Below are 27,576 nucleotides of genomic sequence, written 5' to 3'. Positions count from 1 at the left end.
ACATGAAGAATACTGTATTTCTTGTCACATAACACATTTTAACTAATTGCTCATGTATTCATTTAGAAACATAGACATTTGCTCTGAATAATTACTTTAACAATATGTAGGTTGTAAGTAAAAGTGGCTAAGAAAACAAGTATATATATGCAAACATTGTCTTGACATTAGTTAAAATAACATTTTTGTCTTTTATTTTATAATAAAGGGTTTACATGGTTATTAATTTTCAGCATCTCAGGTTTCTTTGTTTCAGAGACATAAAAAAGCATATGTCCAAAGGAAAACAAAAACATGAAAATAATAAGCCTCAACAGACAGCACCAAGGTGATTTGATCCTGATAAAAAATTTAAATTTTCAGATAAAAGGGAGAATTCATATGACTTTAGCTGTGTAAAACTGCACATTGCACAAATCAGAGAACTTTTTGCAGCACCCAGCACTCCTCAGATATTATGGGAAAACCTGCCAAAGGAGTTAGAGCTTTACAGTATATTCTGGGACAGAAGAGGGCCCTCACAGTAATCTGGTTCAGTGAGCACCGTCTCATCATCCACACATTCACCCCTTCAACAATCGTTACTGTGCCCCCTCCCCCCTTTTTTTTTTGAGACGGAGTCTTGCTCTGCCACCCAGGCTGGAGTGCAGTGGCCGGATCGGGAAAGCACTTTAGTCAGATCCTGAGGGAAATTAAAAAATGACTAAGATGAAGTTTAGAGTCAAGATAACCATGTATCATCTGCCAGTTTTTTAAGGCAGGCTAATCCATCAGGCTTCCGTCACTTCATGAAAATAACTTTAAAATAAGTTTTTTTTCCACAATAATCCATCCCTCCCTTTACTTTTGATCCACACATCCTTGGTCTCATCTCCCTGCCACAGGACTTCTAATTTCTGCATTCTTTCTTTTCAATATACCTACCAGGTGACTATTTCTGTGGATTCTCCACTACCTCCAGAAGACTCGACATTCTCACATTGTTTCTGAGTTTGCTCCATCCTTTCATTGTGGTGTCTTCTACCATTTCCTCTGACAACACTCTATTTGCATCCTTCATCACTTGCAGCTGGCCTACCAGTAGTTTAAAATACCACTCTACCAACTACTCATGCCATAATATAGGGGATTTGGATATTTTATTTATAATAGAATGAAAGTAGGTTAAAATATATTTTAATATGAGGACACAGAAGAAAAATAACAGAAAATTCATGTGCACAGAAACTCAAATAAATTTATCAAAGCATAAAATATCTTTTCATTTAAATTGAAAATGCAAGTATCTACTATACTGTGATTCTTTTTTTTTTTTTTACATTTTTAAATCTCTGGTCCACATTAATTTGGTAACAGGTGAAAATTTGTATTTCACATGGAAGATGAAAGCTGCGTGAGGACTAAGTGCTTATTAAAACAGCGTTGAATGTGTTTTGGGGAGACATAGGTGAAGACTGACATTCAATATTCCAGAATTTTTGCCAAGTACATAATAACCATAGGCAAAATGGTTGTAGCATGCAACAATAAAAGATCAAATTCATGAAATATATGTTTGGATATACTTTATTTTTCGAGGGATGAGTTGTATTAGAAATCTAAAAACATATACATAAAACTATAGTTATAGACTTATTTTTTACTATTTATTATGAATTCCTAAGGTTTTGACTTTTCCTCCCTGGAGGTTGCTCATTGCCTGTATTCTGTGATTCCTGGCATCCTTGTTAATGTCCATGTTTCCGCAGCAGATTTTGATGGCGTCAACTTGAGACCATCTACAAAGAACATTTTATCCTATTATTTCCTGTTTTAAATCAATATCTTGAATTTTATGCTAATATGAAGAAAAAACATGAGTCATATAATAATGTTATGTTGCTTATTAAATGATATGCCATTTGCAGAAATATTATATTAATGTTTAAATACATGTTCCATATAAGAGGGTACCTTGGCTGGTCTTATTTTTGTCTTAATAGAAAAAATGACTTGTACAGTATTTTATCTAGGTAAAAAGAACCACACTTTATCTTTACAGTATCCCTTCGGCTACATGTAATCAAGATGTGCTTTTAGCAAAACTGATGAAAGAAAAATAAATGAAAACAAAAAGAATACAAACCGTCCACTTCCCTTTTAGTCCCAGACTCCCTCTAGAGGCACAGAAATCGCCCCCCAGCGGCTCCTCTCCCAAAGCGGACAGCTGTCCTCCTTCCACATGAATATACTTGGAAGATCTTAATATGTTGCTGCCACAATTAAAAGTGTAATGGCTGCAAGTTTCATTTACAATTTCCTGATGTCGCGGCTTCAGGCACAAAGTATCAGGAGGATAAGGAGAAAAAAGCAAAATCAATCCAAGAAGGATGTAATCTGTCTAAGGTTTGGGAGTGTCTATGTTTTACTTCTGCCCTTGGCTTCCTAGCTCACATTGGAATTCTCCAACTACCAGCGCCTCTGCTGAAACAGTACACATAAAGTTCATTAAGATATATTTATGGACAGATTTTAGGAGAAATTCCTGCTTCAGCTTCTCTAGGTGGCTTCGAAGAATATTGGAGGAGCAAGGCCGGGCACAGTGACTCACGCTTGTCATCAGCATTTGGGAGGCTGAGGCAGGCTGATCACTAAGGGTCCGGCGTTCAAGACCAGCCTGGCGAACACGGCGAAACCCCGTCTCTACTAAAGATACAACAACAATTAGCCTGGGGTGCTGCCTTGCGCCTGTAATCCCAGCTACTGCGGGGGCTGAGACAGGAGAATCGCTTGAACCCAGGAGGCGGAGGTTGAATTGAGCTGAGATGGCATCACTGTACTCCAGCCTGGGCGACAGGGCAAAACTCTGTCTTAAAAATAAATAAATAAATAAATAAAAATAAAGGAGATAAAGAAGTTAGAAATACGTCACTGTGCTATGTGTCAGACTTCGTTAATTTCATATGGTATGAAATGGTCTATCCATTTGGAAAAGGAGGGGAGAACATATCTTGCAATTTGAGGGAGATGAACAAAAAAAGAGAACATTTAATAATTAAGATAATGCAAAGGGTAGGCTGTAAATACAGTGTTAATAGTTACATAAGCCAGGGTGTAATTTTGATTAATAATCAAAGATGGTCACATGGGAAAATCTGAATTTCACCACACAGCCTACACATATTATGTGCTGCATTAACTTCCTATTCTTTTAAAGCTTAATAAAATAGCAGAAAAAGGAGGAGATTGAGAAGGCAGGGAGGGGGTAGTTCCAAATGAAGGAATGAGGGAAGGAATGAGGAAGGGAGGAAGGAAAGCAGAAAAAAGTTTTTTTCATCATTTTAAAAAACCCTAACCATATTTATATTCATAATTCAATGGAATTTCAGAATATCCAAGGGGAATATGAACTATTTCTTCAATAATGCAATATATTAAGCAATGCCAAATGTCATTATCTGTCAGTAACAAGCATTGTGTGAACTAATTGATTGACTGATTGACTCCTATGGGGACAAACGAGAAGACTCAACTTTAGGCTACATACTTGGGTTTGATTAAGGGCAGATCCATGTGTCTTTTGGATCTGAGACCAGAGGTCTCCACATAATACTAGAGTTAGCAAAAACTGGTCATGCTTCCTAAAACTTCTTTTGAGAATAGGCACCTTGAAATTTCTGCCCTCTTTCCCTTGGCATAAGAGAGTCATCTGGCTGCCAATGCCAATGGGATGAGGAAAACCTTTCCATGTGTAGTGGAGGAAGATACAAAGTCAAATATCAAAGAGAACAGATAGACATAAGAAGGAGAGAGTGAAATGTTAAGAATAACAACTCAGTTTGCCCCTGTTTTCTAGGCTTAACAGAAAAGTCATTATAGTGAGGCAAATCCATACCAAATTTTACTTAAATGCTAGTCCATACATTTCTCTTAAACTCTTAGTATGAGTTAAGGGATTTGTAATATATTCGAGTTCTGAAGATTTATGCAGCTAAATTTAATTTTGAAAGGCTTATTCAGAGTTGCTTTTGAAACTAATTTAGTGTTTAGTTCCTCTCTAGGGTAACTCTGAATGGCTTATAGGCTCAGAATTAAACCAAATTACTAGACTGAAGACACAAGAAGTACATGTTTCTAAAGTCTATTGAAGAGTTGTTTTGTTTTTTATCAATATGCGTAAATGTCCCAAGTGGATTCTTTCAAATGAAAGAAGTACTTTTTAGTTATTTTCTATGGGTAACATTTATAGTAGCATACCCTATACTTATCAGATGCTTGATAAATGTTTATTAAATCCATAATAATTTTCTTTCAGCAGAGTATTACATATTAATTTATAAAGTAATTTGTAGCATGCTAGATTTAAATTTAAATTTAAATATTTAATACATCACATTATATCATGAAAGACAGATCATGTATATTTTCTTTAAGAGTAAAATTATCAGATTTGCGGGCCATTACTCAAAGTACATATATGTATAAATATATATTTATAAATCTATATATTTACTGTGCATATATATAAATAAATATATTTACAGTGAAGAAAAAACTTGGCTTGATTTCTAATTATTTCAACTGAAAAATAATAAAAGACAGTAATCAAAGAAGGAAGTGAAACATCTGTGTTTTCTCATTTCTGAATATCATGAAACAAACTACTAAGCATACTAAAATGCTAATTGTACAGCATGGTGACTATAGTTTATTATGATATGTTGTATTCTTGAAGAATGTAAAGATAGTGGATGTTAAATGCTCCCACCATGACATAACTATGTGAGGTAAAGCTGTTTTTAATTACTTATATTTAACCAGTGCACAATGTATGTATACTTTGAAGTGGTACATAATATATTAGGTATTATCCGCCAATTAAAAATGAAACAAAATCAATTCAAACAAAAATTTTCATTTCATTGATAGTAGTAATGTTTTACAACGACATGGGACATTTTAGAATTAACTTTTTAACTTTCACTTTAGCTGTCTTCATATAGATGTGTGCATTCATGCAGTGCTGATGATATCAGTGACTGTGTTAGGGTGTGTTCTTGCGTGCTGTTAATGCTTATTATAATTGAAACAATGCCCTGTGGATCAATGAAACTATTCCTTCAGCTTTTCCCTAGACTATTTGTCCACAAACTGCCACATAATTACAATGTATAAAAAAGTGCAAGTTGTCTTTTTTTTCTGTTGCATACAAAGTTAGTTTAGTGATAACAGGGCAAATATAAATAAAAAATTTAGATATGTATTCTATGAAGGCAGTAATATCTTATTAGTCAAGTAAGGTTATATGGCCAACCCAGATTTAAGGGTCATGAAATAGACCCATTTCTTGATAGGAGAGAAAGTTTTTAGGGTAGTTAACAAAGTTATTGCAATCTACCTCAATCTTCAATCTTTACCCTGTTGTATAATTTTCACATTCCTCTTATGTGCAAAACATAATCACTTCCATTTGAAGACTCTCTAAACTGTCATTAAATTATAACGTTAAATTCCAGGATCATAATTTCATTGCATCATCTATATCAGGTCCAGATGAAAATGTGAATCTTGTGGGAAAAGCCTTTCAGGTATGGCATCTCTTCATCTGTAGGCCTCTGAACTAAGGAACAAATAATATCCTTTTCACACTTGGAATATGATGGTGAGACAATTTACAGATAACTGTAGTAAATGCCCACATTTGGATAACTGTAATAAATGTTCGTTGGCCACTGGTCCATAAGATTTTAAAAATTCAATGTAATAAATGCTCACAGTATATGGATAACTCTAATAAATGCTCATCAGTCACTGGCCCATACGATTTTAAAAATTCCACTGGGTACATGGTGCCAGGATCCCCTAAATAAGCAGTCGTGCCCATTGCTTAAATTGTACCTAGTTGTCTCTGGGAATAGGTCCCTACTCCATTGCTCTCTGTTTCCTGCCTACATTATATGGAATCTTCACTGTGTCTCCTGAGATGTCCCACTTTTTTCTTAGGAAATTGCCAAAATTTGTAGCCAAATAACTTTCTCAACATATTTCCTGCTTGTAAAAATTTGACAACACCAAAGGCATGTCTCATATCGTATCCATGTGCAATTGTCCAGAAAATGTAATGAGGATAAAGATTCATCAAACAAGCTCTATACTTTGGTTGCCTACGTACCTGTTACCATTTTCAAAAATCTAACAGTCAACGTGGATGATCGCTAATTGCTACTTGTCAAATAAAGTTATAAAACCACCAAAAAAGGGGGCATTTTGAAATTTAAGCAATTTCATTTTCTTTTAGTTTAAAACACCGTATTTCCCTTAAGAACTTTTGTGGGGACATTTTGGATCAGTTTATATTCTATTCTATTGGGGGGGAAAACTTACTTTTCTTTCTGAGACAACACTCTCTCTATTTGGTGTGTTTTGACTTTTGTGAAACCAATTCTTCTAGTTGAGAAGGTTTAGTAGGCATTATATTAAATATTTTGAATTTATTAATATGAAGTGCTATAACTGCACCTTTGATATTAACTATGGCTTTAGGTCTTCTTTTGATTCAAGAACATTTTACTCTCTCAGAGACTAGGGATCAGAGTTTATTTTCCAACTCAATAATTTATGGCTCCTCTACAACCCTTTAACTTACTATTGCAATCATAACAGTTTCATCTATAGCTTATCTCTCTCCTGGAGTACTTTATCATATGCAGCTGGAAACATCCAGCTGACACTTTCAATATTCTGTCTAGACGTATCTTTGGACAATTCACGTTTATTAGGTACACTTTCTATCTGACACAGGTACAGTTCTGCCAGTTGTTTCACAATCACATAAATAAATGGCCAAGTTTTCCACCCTCCAACAATAATTTCTGCCAGGCACAGTGGCTCACGCCTGCAATCCCAGCACTTTGGGAGGCCAAGGCGGGTGGATCACGAGGTCAAGAGTTCGAGACCATCCTGGCCAACATGGCGAAACCCCACCTCTACTAACAATACAAAAGCAATAGCTGGATGTGGTAGCAGGTACCTGTAGTCCCAGCTATTCAGGAGGCTGAGGCAGGAGAATCGCTTGAACCCGGGAGGCAGAGGTTGCAGTGAGCCAAGATTACGCCATTGCACTCCAGCCTAGTGACAGAGCGAGACTCCGTCTCAAAAACAAATACATACACACATGCATACATAAACACATATATACATGAATAAAATAATCTCTGCAATGTTTCTCTCGCCTTTTTCCAAGAGCCCCTGGTGGCTTTTCATGCTCTGTCACCCAGTTCCAAAGTCAATGCCACATGTTTTAAGTTTGTAAAGACCCGTTTCTAGGTATTAGTTGCTGTACCGGGTAGCTGTTTTCCCTTGTAACAATCTATACCAGAAGTTAGTAGCTAACAAGAGCAACCCACAAAAAACATGCATTTAGATAAATAATCTGTGATTGCTCTGGTTTAGTCAGCTTGGTTGCTTGTGCCTCTAAGATGAGTGAGGGTTGGAAGCTGCTGTCTGTCGTTTAGCAGGCTGGTGGTTCAGCTGGGTCAGTTTATTATTTCTTCTTTGTGGTCTCTCATTGTCTAGATGCCTAGTTTGGCCTTACTCATAAATTTTTCTGAGGCTAGACAGCAGCAGCTAGCAATCAAACACTTTCAATGCTGTCTGTGCCTCAGGGGATTGGTAATGTTCTAACCACCATTGCAAGTAAAGCGTGCTACTCATTGCATGGCCAGCTCATATCCAAGGGTGGAGATAAACATTACATATTTTGATGCGTGGGTCAGGGGGGTAATTTGTCATCATTTTTAACTCTATGATAGTATGTTTCTATTTGTTCTTTTCTGTTTCTTAAAACATGAGAAGAAAACCACCCACGGATAGTTTCTGGTCTCCCCAGCCAGCCCAGAAACGGATAAACAAACAGACCTAAGGCCAACACACAGAAAGGAGCCATGGCCAGCCAGAGCTTTAGCTTTAAGTAGAGCCACCCAGACAGCTCGCCACCAGTCACTTGATGTCCAACAAACACATACGCAAAAGAATATGTGAGCATTGCTTTGCACCACTGCACTTTAAGATGGATTATTATACAGCAATAACTAACTGATACAGAAATTAGCCCTTAAACACTGAGTACTTCTATAACAAAGTATGTAAGCATGTGGTAACTGACTTGTAGGTAGGTGAACTATAGCAAGATAAATAATAGAGAAAATGAGAATCATTTTCAAAAATTATTATGGGAAGCTGCAAACAGGGTAATACATGCTATGTTGTGGTGACGTATCTGTCAAAACTGCCTCCTGAAATAATCTAGAAAGAAGAAAATAGAGAAAACTAAAAGTAGGGGATCAAGCAGTATTTGTCCAGTGTGATCTCAGAGTTGTTATAAACCAGTGACTGTTCTGCACCTTTTATTTTTTCCATTTTACTTATAGTAGCTTGACTCTAATCTCTCACTACATGTTTGTTTTAGACAGGATATTACCTTTGCTGTTTAGGATCTAACTCTCCAGATTCAATAGAGGCTGATACACTGAGGTGTGCTGCAGCTTTCTAAATTCGAAGCATAAGGTTACGATAGTTTAGATATTTGAGAGTCTTGAGAGGGAGATTAGATTATTTATTTTGCAAGAGAGCACATGGCGGTAGACTGAATTATTAGCTCCCTCCATCATCCCTCCCTGTACCTTGGCCCTGTGCCATGTGACTTTGCAGTTACAGTCTCTGTCAAGTAGAAGCACGAACGTACCCCTTTAATATAGGGCCGGGCCAAGACCTTGCCTTGGAAAATGGAAATGGGGTAAGTGGCAGCGTGTTGTTTCCCATCCTCAGCCTTCAGAGGAATTGTGTGTTTCCAGTTCTCTTTTGAGCTTCCAACACCACAATAAAAGCTTTCTCTAGGTAGTTTCTTCTCCATTAGCTTGTACCCCACAGTGGGATCACACAGAACATATTTAACCCGGCAGGAGGCAACATGCAGTGGGCAGTGAGTCCAGTGAGGCCTGCAGCTTGAACCATATCATCCAGCCTCACCCATTCTACATCCAGCCTCACCCATTCTACATCAGCCGCCACGACCAGATAGGCATAAGTGTGAGTGAGAATAAATGATTGTTACTATATGCTGCCAAGTTTGGAGTGTTTTAAATGAATCAATACATGACCAATACATGTAAATTGATGACCAGATGACTGGGGTGGGGGAGCGGATAAACTGAAGACCTCATCTGTACCATCTGGATTGGTTTATGTCAGATAAACTACAAATGTTCATAATGTCTACCTAATTATTTCTCTGTCTAAATCAATACATTTTCTTTCTTCATGCTTCAATGATAAGAGCTGCATGTGGTGATAAGAACAAATGGAATCAATCTGTTTTCTTTGCTGTAAATTTTCATGATGAACAAGAAACCAGCAAATAAATCTTTTTTTATTGATGCATCGGATATCTTCAAGAAATTCTAAAAATCTCAGCTTTATATTTGTACAGTCCAATACCTGGCTAATGAAAGGAAGGTCACAAAATAGCAAATGATGCAGTTCAGTCCAGTTTTGAAAAGCTTTTATTTTTCATTCAATTTGTGCATGAACAATTTTACCTAAACCATTGCTTGAGTCTCTGTTTGGGTATTTGTTAATAATAGTTAACAGCAATTCTAGAAATCAGAATTTTTTGATATAACAAAAGTTTATCCGAGAATAATTTAATAGAGAAAATGGAATAAAAAGTGAGGACTTTAAGAATTACCTTCAATAGAAATGAAACACTACCAAACACATACATACATGCTCACGGGAACCGAGGTATTTTTCACTGGGGCAATGATTAACCCCAGGAATGAGTGAAGGGAGAGGCCCCTACCTTGGATCTTTACAAACTATGGATTCGTTTCTGTAGCACATGATTTTTAAATCATATTTATCTGTACCAAGACACACAGCACTGATTACTTCCATGATTGAGTTAGCATATTTACTTACTGCTTCTCATCTTTATGTACACATTGACTCAAAATACAGTCAATAAAACAGACAATATGTCATTTAAAATAAATACCTTCTTATCTGCTACTCAAAAGACCTATATGATATAAACGCACTGCAGTGCAAACTTTTTCCAGTTTAAATAAACTCTATTACCAAATTCTACAAGTTTCTTGTACAAAATATATTTGATCACCTTTTGTGGTATGGTGAGATACTGTTTATAAAAGTTGATGGTTTTAGGAAGAGAAAGGATTCTTAGGGGTTTAAACACTGCTGGAGCACTTCTCCACTTGTTTCAGAATTGAGCCCTTCAGCTGTTATTTTCAGTGAAACATAATGATGATCTGTCTGCAGCAGCCAAATGGGTGGCAGCTTTTAAAGCATTTCCTGGTCATGTCATGATTATGAGAATACCAAAAAATGATCCTCGGTTCTCATAAACTTGCTACATATGAAGTTCTACCATTTGTTTTGGTAGGGGGCTTTCTTGTCTTTGGTTGTTTTATTTATATTGCTTATTTTATTCTGAAGGTCTTGTTCAAGTATTTATCTACCAAATGAGGGAATCAAACTTCAAAAAGGTAGGAGGGCAGACTAGAAGTGTAAGTCTTTGAAATTTTCTAGACACAGTCCAATATCCCTGCAGCAACTTGTTATTCCTGCTGTTGTGTAACCGCAGGTGCAAGTTGCCTTTGATTAAGTAATTGGGTTCAGGAAACTCTCAGGCATGAACACACAATTATTGCTTCTGTTTGCTTTTTGCTCCTCTGACCCACAAAAAGACATCCGGCTCAACTGTGCCATCAGGAATAAAGGGGAGAAAATTGAACAATTGATTCAAATTGTAGGTTTTAAAACTTCTTACAAATCTTTTCAACAAAAAGGAAACAGGAATTTGTTCTTGACAGTCCTTAAGAGAAGTAACAGGGAATCAGAAATAAAATCTGTATCAATTCAAAATAATAACTTTAATTTTTTTAGGTAATGTTGTTACACACGTTTATAAGCAATAAATCGACACTTCAGTCTTTGTGGCCATCATTGAACAGTGAGTAATATCCAAAATGAAATCAGACACTGAGGAAGAATCATGGGGATGTGGATGCCCTTCGTTCTTTCTCCTTCTTCAATATTATTTTTGCAGCTTCCATATCACCAGTTTTCAATTTTAAAAAGAAAAATAATAAATCATAAAGATGCATACTGTTCAGAGATTTAGTGAGTTGCACATTCTGTACTCACACCGGTTTAAAATACAGCTAAATAAGGAGACAGATTATATTTTCTGATATTGTCAAATATTCCGTTTTTATCATAACAATGACACTTTTTATGTGATAGCATAGGTAATAGCCAATGGAAAATCATATTTATTGTTCAACTGGTTACTATGATGAATTGTATTCTCAGATATCACATCTGACAACTCAGTTATTAAGCATAATATCTAGGCTTTAAAAATGTGATTCAATATATATTTCATGACTGGCTACAGATGGCAGGTCAAAGGTGAAGCTTATTGCTCACTACTGACACTACTGCAATCATCTCTCTGTTTTGAAATATTTTAAACATCTCAATACCCTTCCAAGTTTACTCCACTCCTACTATGTAACATATACTTTTAAACAATGTTCCCTCCTTAGAATTCTAGAGGCCAGTTTAGAATATTAGCTTATAAGAAATAAGAAAATGAGAAAATAAGAAGCAATATTTTAATATTCTATATTCTATCATTGATTAAAAAATCTATCCTCAGGGAAAATCTAACGGTTACTTCTGGAGGACTGTCTGGGTTCGGAAGCAAATTTCAAGGGATGTAAACAGATGAGAAAACTTTTTCAAACACCAATATTAAAACAAATTTTAGTGACAAATTTTAGCTTAAAAGGTAATTTTGTAAAAATATACATGCGTAAACATACATGAAAGTATTCCTACATTTCAATGGAACTATTCATCATGGTAAGAAACTGTTAGGAAATTCAGCAGGCTTTCTGCCATTGTGGTAAGATGAATGATGAATCATATGCAAGGCCGGGTTCCTTAATAATTTATTGGGTCATGAGTTATGGCTTTGTTCAATTGAAAATTATTAGATGGGTTTGCCTCAGGCGAAGAGCATAGTGTATGGAAAGGGAAAATAGATTAAGCAAACATTCCATGAATTTAATCATCTCAAACAGTGTGCTGGATAAAGGTCCTGATGCATTTATCATTAATTCCAGGGACAATTTTGCCCCTCCATAACATAATCACAAGATGGGAGTTATCAGTACAGTTCTGTAAATGAGATGTTCATAATGAACAGTTAGTTTAAGTCATTACTTTTGCCCAGTGTTCTTCCTTGTGAATGAGGCTAAGGAAAAATGCAGAAGCCAGAGTCTGAGCTTTTTTTTTTTATTAAAAGGTAATATTTTTCCATCTATAATCATTAACTTATATTTTCACACTCATTTAATGTACTTTATTGAACACTAATTGTGTGATGGAGAAACTGTTCAAAGCTCATTGTGAAGAACCACTTTTACATAAATTTTTGGTGATAGTCACTTTTGAAGAGAGAACAGTTTTACATGGGCTGTCTTAGGCTAAGACATTTGTAATGTTGTTCAGGTTTGGCCAAAATAATAAAATTAATGTATAAGCAAAATTAAAACCCCAATATTTATTCAATTAACATCCATTTATAATTTTTGAGAAGATAAAATATATTTATTCCCGTATAAAATAAAACAATGATCTGTTAAACACTGCATAAGTAATATTTAGTTAAAGGGTATAAGCTAATGCTAACTTCAACCTCTAATAATTACGTATTTAGTTTCATAATTTTGGAGTTTTGTTTTAGGAGGTTTTTCATGATGCCTCAGATTGTTCTTTACCTAATGACTCCTCAGAAAATTGTATTGTCCTGGCCAAAAAACAACACACACACACACACGTACGTTATATTGATTTTATTTCCCTCCATGATAAATATCCAATGTAAGTCTCAATATACTGGGATGTATGACTCTCAATGGCAAAATAGCATGGTCATATTTAAATTATAATGTTTATTTAGCAGCAAGCTTTCACTGAAATGCTGCTCTTAAAGACTAAAGGGGAACATTCTACTAATTTTGGGTAGTAAAACATTTTAGCCACCTATCTCTAGGCTTCAGAGACAACCCAGTAACTGACATAATGGTCAACCTCAGGTGCCCTTTTCCTGAAGCTATAGATGAAATCTAGATTCTGTACTGCCCTGGCCAGAGGTATCTGTTCATTTCTACAGAATATTGCAAAGAAAACTACAAATGTTCTTACATTTTAAGTACATATTTTTATTAAAAATGAAGTGTTCACAATACTCAAATTAATATGGTGTTTCAATGCAATACCTATCAAATTACCAATGACATTACTCACATAAATAGAAAAAATCCTAAAATTGATATGGAACCACAACAGACCCTGAATTGCCAAAGTAATCCTGAGCAAAAAGAACAGAACCAGACGCATCATGTTACTTGACTTCTAGTAACCAAAAAAGGTATTGGAATAAAAATAGACATGAAACAAAATAGAAAACCCATAAATAATTTCAAGCAATTACAGCCAAATGAGTTTCACCAAAGGTGCCAATAAACCCTAATGAGAACAGAACAGTTTATTTAAGAAATGGTGCAAAGAAAACTGCATATTCACATGTATAGAAACAAAAATAGACCCTTATCTCACACCATATACAAAGTCAACTCTAAACGGATTAAATTCTTAAATATGAGACCTGAAACAATGAAATCACCACACAAAACCACAGGGAAATTATCCAGGACATTGATCTAGGCAATGGTTTTTTAGACACGACTCCAAAAGGAAATACAGCAAACATAAAAATAGACAAATGGAATTTTATCAAACTCAAAAGCTTCTGCACAGCAAAGAAATCAACAGGATGAAAAGAAAACTTATAGATGGGAGAAGATATTTCCAAACTATACATCTGATAATGGGTTAATATCCAAAATATATAAGGAACTCAACTCAATGCAAAAGAACAGTTATCCCAATTACAAATTGGTCAAAGGAACTGAATGGAGAGCTCTTAAAGGAAGATGTACAAGAAGTACAAATGGAGAATGGGTATATAAAAATGCTCAACTTCTCTAATCATTTGGGAAATGCAAATCAAAAGCATGGTGAGATGTCATTTTATATCAGTCGGAATGGCCATTATCAAAAAGACAAAAGATAACAAGTGTTGATGATCATGTGGGGAAAACAAGACTCTTACACACTATTGGTGGCAATGTGTATTAGTGCAGCAATTATGAATAACAGTAGGAATGTTCTTCCAAAAACTAAAAATAAAACTTCCATGTAAGGTAACAATCCTACTACTGGCTATGTGTTCAACAGAAATGAAATTAGTATGTCAAGAAGATATCTGTACTTTCATGTTTATTTCACCTTTACTCACAGTTAACAGAATTATTTTAAAAATCACCCAGTCACTCTTTTTACTCTGGTATTTATCACATATTTTGTGTAATAAGCTGTGAGCTGCTGGTGCATCAGAACTGAGCAAAGCACTCACATATTTTCACCCTCATTATATTCTAGTGAAGCAAAATGGTAAGAAAAATAAAATCAAGTACAATAAACGGTATACTAAACATATGCTGTGGATAACATAAAGCAATGAAAAGGAATAGTGAGTCATGCATAAAAGGGTTGTAATTCTAAATGTGTGTTTCATAAATTATATGGATGCCTTAGTGAAAATACAATATTTGAACAAAGAGCAAGGGTGAATAAGGATGTAAAACTGTTATCTTTGGAAAAAATGTTCTGGACAGACAGGATACTCGGTTACCAAAGCTTGTGCATTTGTCACGTATTTCTCCTGTTATGGTTTTCATCTCTATCAGTTCTTTTTTTCTTCTTTTCTTCTTTTTTTTTTTGAGATGGAGTCTCGCTCTGTCGCCCAGGCTGGAGTGCAGTGGCCGGATCTCAGCTCACTGCAAGCTCCGCCTCCCGGGTTTAGGCCATTCTCCTGCCTCAGCCTCCCGAGTAGATGGGACTATAGGCGCCCGCCACGTCGCCCGGCTAGTTTTTTTTGTATTTTTTAGTAGAGACGGGGTTTCACCGTGTTAGCCAGGATGGTCTCGATCTCCTGACCTCGTGATCCACCCGTCTCGGCCTCCCAAAGTGCTGGGATTACAGGCATGAGCCACCGCGCCCGGCCTTCTATCAGTTCTTTTAAGGTCTTCTCTGCATTGATTATTCTAGTTATCCATTCATTCATTCTTTTTTCAAGGTTTTTAGTTTCTTTGCGCTGGTTACGTAGTTCCTCCTTTAGCTCTGAGATGTTTGATCGACTGAAGCCTTCTTCTCTCAACTCGTCAAAGTCATTCTCCGTCCAGCTTTGTTCTGTTGCTGGCAATGAGCTGCGTTCCTTTGGAGGGGGAGATGTGCTCTGATTTTTTGAATTCCCAGCTTTTCTGCACTGCTTTTTCCCCATCTTTGTGGTTTCATCTGCCTTTGGTCTTTGATGATGGTGACGTACTGATGGGGTTTTCGTGTGGGTATCCTTTCTGTTTGTTTGTTTTCCTTCTAACAGTCAGGACCCTCAGCTGTAGGTCTGTTGGTGTTTGCTTGAGGTCCACTCCAGACCCTGTTTGCCTGGGCATCAGCAGCAGAGGCTGCAGAAGATAGAATATTGCTGAACAGCGAGTGTTGCTGTCTGATTCTTGCTCTGGAAGCTTCGTCTGGGGTGTACCCTGCCGTGTGAGGTGTGAGGTGTCGGTCTGCACCTAGTGGGGGATGTCTCCCAGTTAGACTACTCAGGGGTCAGGGACCCACTTGAGCAGGCAGTCTGTCCATTCTCAGATTTCAACCTCCGTGCTGGGAGATCCACTGCTCTCTTCAAAGCTATCAGACAGGGGCATTTACCTCTGCCGAGGTTGCTGCTACTTTTTGTTTAGCTATGCCCTGTCCCCAGAGGAGGAGTCTACAGAGGCAGGCCGGCCTCCTTGAGCTGCGGTGGGCTCCACCCAATTCCGGGATACATATTCAGTCTTCAAAACTGGAGATTGGAGTGGGGGCATAATTTTCCCCCTAGCCCCACCCTACAATAATAAATACCTTTTAAGATATCAAAAGTACTTTGGTTTTACTCTGAATACAGTGGGATGCTAGCATGGAGTTGGCATGATCTGAAATTGAAATTGACCGTATAGTTCTGACTGCTCTTAGAAAATAAACCAATGAACAAGGGTAGAAGCAGAGAAATTATTGGAAAATAAGACTATTTCAAAAAGTACAAAGATAAATTGCAGTGATTTGTGCTACATTGATAGTGGTTAAAGTGATAAAATGTGTTCTGATTTTGGATATATTCTTAAAAGATGGGTTTCTGATAGAGTAGATGTGTTGTGTAAGGGGGAGAAGTAAAAGATGATTTTTAAAAATATGTTTCTACTGAGAAATTGGAAGAAATGGAGGAGATACTGACTGAGATGAAGAAACCTCAGGGAAGAGGAGAGTGGGGATGGTTTTGTTTTTGTTTTATTTCAAGTTTGATTTTTTTCTAAGAGGTGCAGATGAAGATCTCATTTTGGGTGTATTTAGTTTGAGATGCCTATATCCTAGTGAATGTGTCATGCAGGCATTTGGATATAAGAGTGTGGAATTGGAGAACAGGTCTGGAATGGAGATACAAATTTAGAAGAAGTTGGATTTTAGAAAGCATTAGAAATATGAGACAATAAAAGATTTTTTTAAGATTGAGCATAGATAGAAAATAATTCTAAAGACAATGCCCTATAGCCCTTCATATTTAAAAAAGTCTTTGGTATAAGGAAGAACAGACCAGAGTCTGAGAGTCCAGTGGTGTCGGCGAGAAGCCAAAAGAAAGCAGCATCCAACCAAGTAAAGAGACTTTTTCTAGTAGCAGGACATGATCAACTATACCAAATCCTGTTGGTGATTAAAAACCACTTACATTAATTTAAATGTTCAACCAATTGCAATCAATAGACAATACATACTATCTTGTAAATCCACTAAATTACAATTAGTGAATTGTTTCCTAGAAATATTTTCCACAAATAATGTTATTGTTCTTCTAAAAGCCATGATCCCATATTTGATATATTTTTTTCTTTCAAATCACTAAATATTCCATGTAAACACCCACTTGAATTCATGTGTTTTTCTAAAATGTTCTTACACTTATTTTCTATATGTACATTCTTTACTAAAACTATTGTCTGCAAAATATTAAGCTCACTAAATATTCATACAGTACTGCTTTTGGCTTCCTTTTCACTATTTACTTACACTATTTTTCTCACATTTGTTTTCTATCATGTCTGCTTAGTTACTGTTGAGGAGATCATTGTCCATAGTCTGCAAAGTTTCATCCAACAAAATAATTTTAAAAACTGATAACATTTCTAACAAAATAATGTAAGTTCTAATATGTTCAGAAGGTTATTTTTATATTGCCACAGACGTAGCCTTCCAAAGAAAAGAGAAAATTGAAAGGTCTAAAACTGTATGTCGCCAGAATTTTAAACTAATATAAAAGTTGTCATAGGTTCTTTTAAAAAAGGTCACTACTAATTGTTTAAAGAGATGAGAAGAGGTAGAGGTTTATCCAAAAGGCTGAGAATCTTATGGGGAAATGTCATAGTTAACAATTTTCAGGATGTTACTTTACAGGTTATTTGGTGCTTTAGAGAATAATGTGAAAGTGTGGCATAAATTCTGTTTTATAAAATTATGTGTTCATCTTTCCATAAGAGTTTAAAAATTTCCTACAGTTTTAAAAGACTTCATAGTAATTGTTGAAGAAGTTACTGGGGAGCATAAATTCATAGACCAGCAAAGGCCTTGGTTATTACGAAAAGGAGATTATTTTCTCCCTATTAGCAAAGTTGCTGGAAACAAACTTCTACCCTGACCTATTAAACATAAAATAAAAATAATAAAATTAATGATAATAAGATGCCTATTTTACCTAATGATTACATGCAGAACTAAATTGTTTTCCCAAATGTCTATAACAGAGGTAAAATGATTACCCATTTAATAAACAATTATTGTATATTAGCTCTGTTTATATTTACCAGAGAAATACATGTAATATATGTTATATGTTTTTAAAAAAGCTAATTCTAATATGTTTAGAAATTGATACCACTTAAAACAATAAAAAATGATAATTGGGTCTGTTGAATGTGTGTGTGTGTGTGTGTGTGTGTGTGTGTGTGTATGTGTGTGTGTGTGCTGCATATTATCGGCAGGAAAGAGAAAGCACATTTAAGTATGTTCAGCTGAGTGGAATACTTACATATTTATGTACAGGGTAAGGGGAAAAATAATGAGAGATGGCGAAGGAGCCATGACCTAACAACAGAGGGAAGCAGTTATCATCCCTGGAACAGAAGGAGCAAGAAAAGAAAATAGTGTTCCTGGAGCTCAGCCAGAGTTTGAGATGTTGAAGAGGAGTTTTTCAATAGGAGCTGTCACTCAAGAGAGTGCATTCCCCGCAAGTCCACAGCAAGACACAGCGGAAAAAGAAGAGGCCAACACTGCACCCTCTGCTTTTGCCCTCTTGCCTCTTGCTGTTGCCCCCTATTGCCTAAGTTCTACAGCAACTGGATGCCAAGGGGAATCTGGGAACCCAGGTCATGGAAATCCTAGAAGTCATCCTCCTTGAACAAAACAAGAAAGAGAAAAGTGAAAGGAATCTGGTAAGCAGAATTTTCATAATGGTTTGCTAAAATTAGAAAAAGTGTACATAATACTGAACACAAAGATACAAAACTATTTCAGTTATCTTCACACACTAATGTCAACTCAGTCAAACCCCAGTATGGAACCTATATGCAATATTACACACCACTAACACTTTTTAGTAAGAGTGTTTTAGTAAGAGTGTTTTCCCTCCAGGGAAAGAGGAAAGTAAACAATTAATATGAAATGTAGATGTGAAACATAATGGCTCCATAATTGACCAGAAGAACTGGGATTATCATCAGAGCTTTGTTCCAAAACGCATTTTGTGTTCCCCTTATTCCCCACAGAACCTCTTTTAGGTGGAGACTGATCTAGTGAGGAGATCAAAGCCACCATTCCAAAGGGAACCATAGTATTAGGATCCCATATTGATTGGGTATTTGCTGTTTCCTAGTGATTAGCATTATCATAAATGGGGACACTGAGAGACAAGTGCCCTAGTTTCTGACATTGTCCTACTTGTCCCAATTGTATATAATCAACAAAATTTATCCTTTGCAATTAAAATCAACAGTAACCCCATTCTCTGCCTGTTGATTCAGCATCATGAAGAGACCCACTTAGAGCAGGGACTTTTCCACTTAAACTTCTTGAGTATATAGAAACCATGCCCACGTTTCTTGTTAAAAATTCCCAAATTAATTGAAAGGTCTTATTGCTGAAGTGGTAGCATACAGACAACCAAGAGAAGGAGGTTGCAATAGTCCATGTGGTAATGAATTAGGTAGAGACATCAGTATGAGCACAGACTTAACTTCATTAGGTGCAGATGGCTAAGAAGCCAAAAGCACACCTAGCACTGAGATCTCAATTTTCAGTACCATTCTTCAATAAAAGGAGTCAGGACACTGTAGAGAAGTAGCTGACTCTAGGACAGAGAGAAGAAACATAGAAAGTGAGTCAAGAGCATTTTGTGGTGCCAGAAAGAAAGAACATGCTAAAAAAAAAAAGTCCCAAGAAACAAGAAAAATACATTGATAGGGTAGGTCAAGGATGCCAACAGAAAGAGCTCCTAATGTTCAAAACTGAAACTATTTCAGCAAAAGCCAAAAGCAAAAATTAATATTGGATTTAACACAAAGTATGAAATAAGTATACATGAGTCCATACTATATAACAATTGAACAAACAATAAAAGTAGAAACGGAGAGAAATCTTCCTTACAGAACTCCGAATAACTTACATAACCATTCTGCCATCAACGGCAGTGAATGTAGCCCTTCACTTCAAGAGTGGGTTGTGTATAATTATTTCCTTCAAAAAACAAAATAAAACAGAAATAAAAAGTATCGAAAGGTGGAGAAAAGGAGAGTAGCTTTACAGTGGTGAGTGCCCTTTTCTTTGAGTGCCTTTTTCAATTATTTTGGGTATATATGTAGGAGTGGAATTGCTAGGTCATGTGTTAATTTGATGTTTAACTTTTTGAGAAACTGCCAAACTTTTCCCACAGTGGCTCTACCATTTTGCACTCCTACCACCAGTGCATTAAGATTTTACTTTATTATTATTTTTTTTGGTATCTTTGCCAACACTTGTTATTTTCCAATTATTTGGTTATACCAACCCTAGTAAGTATAAAAAGGTATCTAATTGTAGTTTTGATTTGCATTTTCTTAATGAGTAACGGTATTCAGCATCTTTCATGTGCTTATTGGCTATTGGTATTTTTTTTTTTTTTTTTTGTAGAAATGTCTATTCAAGTACTTTACCCATACAAATTTTTTCCAACTTTTATTTTATATTCAGGGAATATTTGTTCAGGTTTGTTACCTGGGTACACTGCATGATGCTGAAGTTTGGAGTAAAAATGATCCCATCCCTCAGGTATTGAGCATGGTACCCAATAGTTAGTTTTTCAACCCTTGTCCCACTCCATCACTCTGGCTTCTAGTAGTCTCCATTTTCTATTGTTGTCATCGTTATGTCCACGAATATCCAAAATTTAGCTCCCACTTAGAAGAAAGAATATGTGGTATTCGGTTTTCTGCTATTGCAGTAATTCACTTAGGATAATGGTCTCTAGTTGCATCCCTGTTGCTGCAAAGGATATATATTTGTTTTTATGGCTACATAACATTTCATGGTGTATATGTACCATATTTTCTTTATCCAATACACTGTTGATGGACATATAGGTTTATTCCTTTGATCTTTGCTATTGTGAATAGCACTGCAATGAGCATAAGAGCGCATGTATCTTTTTGGTAGAACAATTTGTTTTATTTAGGATGTGTAACCAGTAGTGGGATTGCAGGGTCAAATGATAGTCCTGTTTTAAGTTTTTTGAGAAATCTACAAATTGCTTTTCACTGTGGCTGAACTAATTAACTTTCCCACCAACAACGCTTTTCTCTTCAGCCTTATCAGCATCTGTTGGTTTTTAAATTTTTAATTATAGCTACTCTGAAGTATGAGATGGTATCTTATGGTGGTTTTGATTTGCGTTTCTCTGATGATTAGTGATGTGGAGCATTTTTCATGCATTTGTTGGTTGCTTGTATGTCTTCTTTTGAGAAGTGGCTTGTCATGATTTTTGCCTATATTTCAACGGAGTTATTTGTTGTTTTGTTTGTTCAACTTCTTCAATTCATGGTAGAATCTGGATAACTACACATCCTCGTTGGATGGGTAGTTAGTGAGCATTTTGCCCATTCTGTAGGTTGTCTGTTTACTGTGTTGAAAGTTTCTTTTGCTGTGCAAAAGCTGTTTAGGTTAATTAGGTCCCAATGTTTGTATTTTTGTTCTTGAGTTTTAAAATTTTAAAAATACATTATGGTTATTAAAGCTTTATCAGATATATAATAAACACATATTTCCTTCCTGATATCTATGGGTGTTACATACATTTAAATGCCTTCAACAGACCCTGAACCATGATCTTGCTCCATCCTGGGGTGGGAAACACCAAGGCGAGCTGTGGCCTCGAAGTCCCTCAGGAGATCTTTCAGGCATATAACAGGGAACAGCCATCATTTTTTGGGAGTAAGGTCCATATTTCCCCCCTCTCCTGGCAGCATGACCACTGCAGAATTGGGTAATGAAGGATGATAAGAAGGGTAGGGAAAAAGCCACAAATTTTTCTTACTGAAATGTATTGGCCTTTCTCTTTGTTAAGTACTCTTATGGTGGCTATAAAGTTTTTATTAGATCCCAGAGTTCCACAAATATTGATTCTCTCAATGTTTGTTAGCTTAATATTTGCTTCAGCATGGAAGTGGTGTTTGGAACTCTATACTCACCATATTTCATCACATCACTCCCACAACAGTTTTGAAACTCTTTTGGGTGTCAGAATTTTTTTCTCAAATTTTAGATTTGAAGAAGCGGATCTCAGAGTTGTATATACATTTTATTTGTGTGTGCACACACACATATTCAATTACCTGAAGGATTAGCAGTGCATGCCTTCTCAGTATTAGTTATTATTAAACTTCAGTGTACATTAGAATTTCTTAAGCAGCTTATTAACACATGCTTACTCTCATCCCAAGTTGCTGATCCACTAGTTGTACAGGATACAGACATTTGAATTGTATATAAGTTCCTTCTCTTTATGCTATTAACTCTAATGCTAAAATATAATGTATTCTTTGCCTGGATTTCTACAAAAATAAGGGTATACATTATAGCTTATGCATGTCTCAGAAAATGGAGATTATATATACATGCCCATGTGCATAGATACGCAAATAATGTGTAAATATAAATCAACATATAATTTATGCTCATTTTTTTAAGGAGAAGGCACAGAAAGAAACAATTAGATCTAGAGCTAGAGAAGTAAATATACAACTAGATATATAGAAGGATGGACAGAGTAAATGATATATCATATGGCTGTAATGTTCAAGAGTTGCATGTTTAACTGCATTTTCTAGAATAAATTTGTGGGTGGATATAGGTGTAAACTTTTTAGACACATTCGATAAAGGGTTACTAAAAGCGCAGTAAGTTAACTTAGGATGGCTATCATAGATATGTTCACAAATATGTTCATAGGACAGGTGGGTAGAGGTGTTTAGTTCCTCCAAGTTTATAGAATATGGTATGATTTTAACAAAAAACTGGCCATAGGACCGCTCCACATATATCATAGTGTATTGTGTCAGTTTCTAGGAAATTGCTACACTAGTATTTCCTTGTTGAGTCCCTCAGTAATAGTGTTAAAATCTGTTTTTAAAAAATGAACATCACTCATTCAGATTAAGAGGTAAAAAGCTATAAAAAACAGGATGAGGTAGAGCAAGATGGGAAATTGGAAACCTTTAAAAATCATCCCCCCAGCAGGAACACCAAATTGAACTATTATGCATAAAAACTCACTTTTATAAGAACCAAAAATGATGTGAGCAGTCGCATTTCTTGGTTTTAACATTATGTTAAGAAAAGAAGCACTGAGGAGGGTAAGAAGGGCAGTCTTGAATTGCCAACGCCAGCCCTCCCCATCCCTGGCAGCGGTCGCATTGGAAAGAGTATCTGTATACTTGGAAGATGGAAAGCTCAGTGATTGGGGGACTTTACACTGAAACTCAGTGCTGCCCTGTCACAGCGGAAAACAACACTGGGCAAAGATCAGAAGGAACTCATGGAGGAAGCATTTACACCAGCTTTAGCCAGAGACAAATCATCCCTCCAAGGGGTCAGAACTTGAGTTCTGGCAAGCCTCGCCACTGCCAGCCAAAGGGCTCTGGGGTTCTAATTAAACTTGAAAGGCAGCCTAGGCCACAAGGACTGCAATTTCTGGGCAAGTCCTGGTGCTGTCCTTAGTGCTAATGGACTTGGGGTGTATGCGACCTAGTGTGACCTGCTGGGGGTGGGGAAAGGAGTGTTTAGGTCACCTCTTTCTCAACCCCAGGCAGAGGGTAAGTAGGAGTCTCTAATTGCCTTTGCTTAAGGAGAGGAGAGCGGAGAGCAAAGAGGACTTTGTCTTGCAACTTAGATATCAGCTCAGCCACAGTAGAATAGAGGGCATGAGACAGAAGTCTGAGTCCCTTATCACATGCCCTAGCTACTGAATGGCACTTCTAGGCACATCTTGGGCCAGAAGGGACTCTGCTTTCTTGAAGGTAAGGACCCAGTCCTGACAGGATTTGTCACCTGCTGACTAAGGGGCCTTGGACAGTGGTAGCAGCGGTAGCCAGGCAGTACTCACTGAGGGCCTTGGGTGAAGTTCAGATTCTTGTTGGCTTCAGGTGTGAGCTACCACATTCCCAGCTGTGGTGGCTATGGGTAGAGACTCCTTCTGCATCAGAAAAAGAGAGGGAAGAGTAAATGGGACTTTGTCTTGCACCCTGAGTACCAGCTTGGCCAGTCGGGTAGAACACCAAGTAAGCTTCTGGCATCTCTGATTCCGGGCTTTGGCTCTTGGATGGCATTTCTAGACCCACCTTGGATCAGAGGGGAGCACACTGTTCTGAAAGGAGAGACTCAGAAATGACATCCTTCATATAAGCTGACCGAAAGCCCTTGAGCTCTGAGTGAACATCAGCAGTAGCCAGGCAGTACTTGTTGTGAGCCAGGGGCAGTGGCCACAGGGAGAGACTCCTCTGCTTGAGGAAAAGAGAGGGAAGAGTGGGAAAGACTGTCTTGCAGCTTGGGTACCAATTTAGCTTCAGTAAAATCGAGTACTGGGAGGATTGCTAAGATTCCTGCCTTCAGGTACTGGTTTCTAGAGGGTAGGGTATAGGGGGAACACAGTGCCCTGAAGGGAAGGACAAAAGCCTGCCTGTACTTGACACCTGTTCACTCTAGAGCCCTTAGGCCTTGAGTAAATACAAGCATATCCAGTCAGTGGTCACTATGACCTTGGGTGAGACTCCCTGCTCTTCTGGCTTTCAGTCTGACCCAGTGCAATTTCAGTGGTGGTGGCCACGGGGTGCCTGTCACCCATCTTTCAGCTCCAGGTAGCTCAGGACACACAGAGGGACTTCATCTGTTTAGGGGAAAGTAAGAGAAGAGAACAAGAGTTTCTGCCTGGTAATCTAGGGTATTCTTCCAGATCTTACCCAAGACCTCCATGGCAGTACCTCTATGAGTCTGCAAGAGTCACAGAATTACTGGGCTTGGGGTGCTATCTAAAGCACATATGGCTGCCGTGGCTAAATACCTAGAGTGGAACACCCAAGTCCTTTTGAATGTCTGTAAAACCTTCCCAAGAAGGATGGATACAAGCAAGCCCAAATGGCAAAGATTACAATAAATATCTAACTTTTAAATGCCTAGACTCCAACAGACTTTTGCATGCCTAGCCTCCAACAAATCAAGCATGAAGACCATACAGGAAAATATGACCTCAGCAAACAAACCTAATAAGGCATCAGTGACCAACCAGGAGAAACATGTGACCTCTCAGAGAATTCAAAATAGCTATTTTGAAGAAGCTCAACAAAATTCAAGATAACACAGAGAAGGAGTTCTGAATCTTATCAGATAAACTTAACCAAGAGATTGAAATAATTAAAAAGAATCAAGCATAAATTCTGGAGCCAACAAAAGCAATGGATATACTGAAGAATGTGTCAGTCTATAAGCAGCACATTTGATCAAGCAGGAGAGAGAACTAGTGAACTTGAAGACAGGATGGTTGAAATCACATTGAGCAGAGAAAAAAAGAAAAAGAACAAAAAAGAATAAAGCACACCTACAAGACCTAGAATATAGCCTCAAAATAACAAATCTAAGAGTTATTGATCTTAAAGACAAGGTAGAGGGAAAGTTTGAGGTAGACAGTTTTTTCAGAGGAATATTAACAAATAATTTCTCCAAACTAGCAAAAGGTGTTCATATAGTAATACAAGAAGGGTACAAAACACCAAGCAGATATAACCCAAAGACAACCTCAAGATATTTAATCATCAAACTCCCAAGGGTCAAGAATAAATAAAGGATCCTAGAAGCAGTAAAAGAAAATAAAGAAATAACGTACAAAGGAGCTTCAACACATCTGGAAGCACATTTCCCAGTGGTATCCTTACAGACTAGGAATGAATGGCATGAAATTATAAAGGACTGAATGAGAAAACAATTTACCCTAAAATAGTATATCCAATGAAAACATCCTTCAAACATTAAAGAGAAATAAAAACTTCCCCAGACAAACAAAAGCTGAAAGATTTCATCACCATTAGACTTGTCATACAAGAAGTGCTAAATGAAGTTCTTCAAGCTGAAAGAAAATGACTTTGGTGAGTAATAAGAAATCATCTGGCCAGGTGCAGTGCCTCACGCCTGTAATCCCAGCAATTTGGGAGGCCGAGGTGGGTGGATCACCTGAGGTGAGGAGTTCGCAACCAGCCTGGCCAACATGGTGAAACCTGTCTCTACTAAAAGTACAAAAATTAGCTAGGCATGCTGGTGGGCACCTGAAATCCCGGCTACTTGGGATGCTGAGGCAGGAGAATCACTTGAACCCAGGAGGCGAAGGTTGCAGTGAGCCAAGACCACCCCATTGCACTCCAGCCTGAGAAACAAGAGTGAAACTCTGTCTCAAAAAATAAAAATTAAAAAAAAAAAAGAAATCATCCGCAGGTACAAAACTCATTGTTAACAGTAAATACATAGAAAAACACAGAATATTACAACACTGTCATTATGGTATGTAAACTACTCCTGTCTTGAGTAGAAAGTCTAAAAGATGAACCTATCAAAATGATACCTGCAACAACTTTTAAAGACATAGTATAATAAAATAAAAATGGAAACAACAAAATGTTGAAAAGTACAGGGATGAAGTAAAGTGTAGAGTTTTTTATTAGTTTTCTCTTTGTTAGTTTGCTTGTTACTTTGTGCCACAAGTGTTAAGTTATAATTAGTTTAAAATAATGAGTTATAAGATATTTGTAAGCCTCATAGTAACCTAAAGTCAAAATACATGCAACAGATAAACAAAAATTAATTAATTAATTAATTAAAATATGCACCTAAGAAAATCATCTTCACTAAAAGGAAGGCAGGAAGAAAGCAAAGAAGGAAGAGAAGACCAGAAAACAAATAACAAAATGGCCGGAATAAGTTAATATTTATCAAGAATAACACTGAATATAAATGAACTAAACTATCCAATCAAAAGACATAGAGTGGCTGAATGGATTAAAATAAAATAAAACAAAACAAATAAACAAACAAAAAAGACCAAATGATCTTTTGCCTACAAGAAACACATTTTACCTATAAAGATACACACAGACTAAAAATAAAGGGATGGAAAAATATATTCCATGTCAATGGAAAGCAAAAAGGGACAGGAGTAGCCACAGTTATAATAGACAAAATAGATTTCAAGACAAAAACTATAAAAAGAGACAAATCAAGTCACTATATAATGTTAAAGAGGTCAATTCAGCAAGAGGATATAACAATTTTAAATATATATACACCCAAAACTAGAGCACCTGGATATATTAATGTAAAGCAAATATTATCAGAGCCAAAAAGAGAGATGGACCCCAATACAATAATAATGGGAGACTTCACACCCTCACTTTCAGCAATGAAGAGATCATCCAGATAGAAAATCAACAATAAACATTGGACTCAATATCCAATATAAAACAAAGAGATCTAATAGGTATTTCCAGATCATTTTGTACAAAGGCTGCAAAATACACATTCTTTTCCTCAGCACCTGAATAATTTTCAAAGATAAACAATATGTTAGGTCACAAAACAAGCCTTAAAACGTTCAAAAAAGTGAAATAACATCAAGTATATTCTCTGACCACAATGGAGTGAAACTAGAAATTAATAACAAGAGAAAATTTGGAAACTATACTAACACATGGAAATTTAACAGTATGTTCCTGAATGACAAGTGGGTAA

This window comes from Trachypithecus francoisi, unplaced genomic scaffold (genome assembly GCF_009764315.1).
Source record: "Trachypithecus francoisi isolate TF-2019V2 unplaced genomic scaffold, Tfra_2.0 Contig01474, whole genome shotgun sequence".
NCBI lineage: Eukaryota > Metazoa > Chordata > Mammalia > Primates > Cercopithecidae > Trachypithecus > Trachypithecus francoisi.
The sequence above is the reverse complement of the archived record's forward strand: the minus strand, read 5'-3'. Positions refer to the sequence as shown.